Source organism: Cryptomeria japonica, unplaced genomic scaffold (assembly GCF_030272615.1).
Source record: "Cryptomeria japonica unplaced genomic scaffold, Sugi_1.0 HiC_scaffold_272, whole genome shotgun sequence".
Taxonomy (NCBI): Eukaryota; Viridiplantae; Streptophyta; class Pinopsida; order Cupressales; family Cupressaceae; genus Cryptomeria; species Cryptomeria japonica.
In genome coordinates, this window is record NW_026729094.1 from 172,316 (window position 1) to 175,000 (window position 2,685).

At 64.6% G+C, this 2,685-nt stretch overlaps 1 non-coding gene across 1 annotated transcript; it reads left to right on the forward strand.

The window, feature by feature from the left end:
- Positions 1-581: 581 nt before the first annotated feature.
- Positions 582-700, forward strand: LOC131869887 (5S ribosomal RNA). The gene has a single exon (XR_009368256.1). It is a non-coding gene; the product is annotated as a 5S ribosomal RNA (ribosomal RNA).
- Positions 701-2,685: the final 1,985 nt, after the last annotated feature.

The following is a 2,685-nucleotide window of genomic DNA, read 5'->3' on the forward strand; positions in this document are numbered from 1 at the left end:
GGGGTCGATTCTCGTTTTGGGCATCAGAGCATGTTTCTTCTCCTAAAACCCAATATTTGTTTATTAAGTCTCGGAACACATTTTTGTTCTCGTGGACCCATCATGGGTCTTGGAACGCATTTGTGGTCCTTGGGTCCCATTTTGCATCCCGAAACTTGTGTTTTGGTGCTTGATCCCTATTTTGGGTGCCCACCTTGCACCAAGTGCGCACCCGGGGCAAACCGAGCGCCTTGGTGCACCGGGGCAAGATCGAGCGTGCACCCGAGGCGCCCCGAACATGCACCAAGGTGCACTCGGCCCACATGTGAGCGCAGGTCGTTGCGCCCGAGGTGGTGTGTGGGCACCGCGTTGCAGACGGGACACTGCACGCACACGACGCCCCGTCCAGGTGCACGCACGTAGGCCGGGCCGGGTGCACACCCGACGCCCTAGCAAGGTGCGCGCACCCGGGCAGGGCTCACACTTGGCGAACGGGGCGCACTTCGCGAGGGAGGGTGTGCACCTCGACGGGGGTGGGTGGCCGGGGTGGATTCGCACGTGGGTCGCGGTTTGCTAAGTACACACTGCGACAAGCTCATAACGGGTGCGATCATACCAGCATTAGTGCACCGGATCCCATCAGAACTCCGCAGTTAAGCGCGCTTGGGCCGGAGTAGTACTGGGATGGGTGACCTCCCGGGAAGTCCCGGTGTTGCACCCTTTTTTAGTTTTTCGCCGGGCGTCGCAATGCTATTTGAATAAACCTTTTGCCCGTTTGCGTTCTCGTCGGGGCCGGGCCGGGCCGGGGTGCGCTGCCCGCACTACCGCGCGCGCGGGGGCGACACCGAGCGCGCACCCGAGGCGCCCCGAGCACACAGGCCACGGTGCAACCCGGGCGTTGTGCGCGCACCCCGGTGCGCCCGAGGTGCTGCGCGCGCACCCAGGTGAAATCGGTGTGCACCTCGGCCAGTGCGCGCTCGGTCGAGTCGCGCACGTTGGCCAAGGTGCACGGTGATGTTTCTTACTCTAAGGTTCCGCACCAGACGCCCGGGACAGGTGAGCGAAGCTGGGCGGGGCCGGGTGCGCGGCCGGGGCAGGTGCACGCAGCTAGAGAGAGCTTTGGAGCACACCAGAGGTGCGCACCTTGGAGCACACTTCGGAGCGCACCAATGATGCGCTCCATTCAAAAGTTTCCTGAAAAGGCAAAAAAAGTTGAGATTATAGAATTTCCCACTTGAGAGATTGTAAAAAAAAAAAATTTAAAATGAAGGAAACGCGGGTGCCAAGGTGTGCGCGCCCGGGTGCGCAGCCCAGCCAAGGTGTGCGCACCAAGGCGCCCACCCTGGCGAAGGTGCACGCAAGGTGCGCACCCGAGGCAAACCGGACAATTAACCCAACTTTCGACTTCGCGCGCACCTGCGCACCTTGGAGCGCACTTCGGAGCGCTCCTTGGTGCGCACCAATCTTGGGCACCTCGGAGTGCACCATGGCGCCCACCAAGGTGCGCACCCGGGGCAAACCGAGCTCCGACTTCGTGCGCACCTTGGAGCGCACGAAAGGTGCGCACCATGGCGCCCACCAAGGTGCGCAGCCCAGCCAAGGCGTGCGCATCAAGGTGCGCACCCTGGCGAAGGTGCGCACCCGGGGCAAACCGAGCTCCGACTTCGTGCGCACCTTGGAGCGCACAAAGGGTGCGCAACCCAGCCAAGGTGTGCGCACCCCGGGCAAACCGAGCTCCGAATCGTGCGCACCTTGGAGCACACTTCGGAGCCCTCCTTGGTGCGCACCGATGTTGCGCACCTCGGAGCGCACCCGGGGAAAACAATGCAATTAACCCGACTTTCGACTTCGTGGGCACCTCGGAGCGCTCTCGGGTTCGCACCTCGGAGCACACCGAGGTGCGCACCTTTGATGCGCTGCCTTCACCAATTTCCAGAAAAGGCAAGAAAACATTGAGAAGGTGTGCGCACCGAGGTGCCCACCCTGGCGAAGGTGCACGCGAGGTGCGCACCCGGGGCAAACCGGGCTCCGACTTCGTGCACGCCATGCTGCGCACCTTGGAGGGCCATGGTGCGCACCTTGGAGCACACTTCGGAGCGCTCAATGGTGCCCAACCCAGCCAAGGTGCCCACCGCGGCGAAGGTGCACGCGAGGTGCGCACCCGGGGCAAACCGGGCTCCGACTTCGTGCACGCCGCACCTTGGAGCACACTTCGGAGCGCTCCTTGGTGCGCACCAGGGCGCGCAACCCAGCCGAGGTGCCCACCCCGGCGAAGGTGCACGCGGGGTGCGCACCCGGGGCAAACCGGGCTCCGACTTCGTGCACGCCATGGTGCCCACCGCGCCAAGGTGCACGCGAGGTGCGCACCCGGGGCAAACCGGGCTCCGACTTCGTGCACGCCGCACCTTGGAGCACACTTCGGAGCGCTCCTTGGTGCGCACCAGGGCGCGCAACCCAGCCGAGGTGCCCACCCCGGCGAAGGTGCACGCGAGGTGCGCACCCGGGGCAAACCGGGCTCCGACTTCGTGCACGCCATGGTGCCCACCGCGGCGAAGGTGCACGCGAGGTGCGCACCCGGGGCAAACCGGGCTCCGACTTCGTGCACGCCGCACCTTGGAGCACACTTCGGAGCGCTCCTTGGTGCGCACCATGGTGCCCACCAGGGCGCGCAACCCCACCAAACGCTCGGACAAAAAAAGAGGGGCC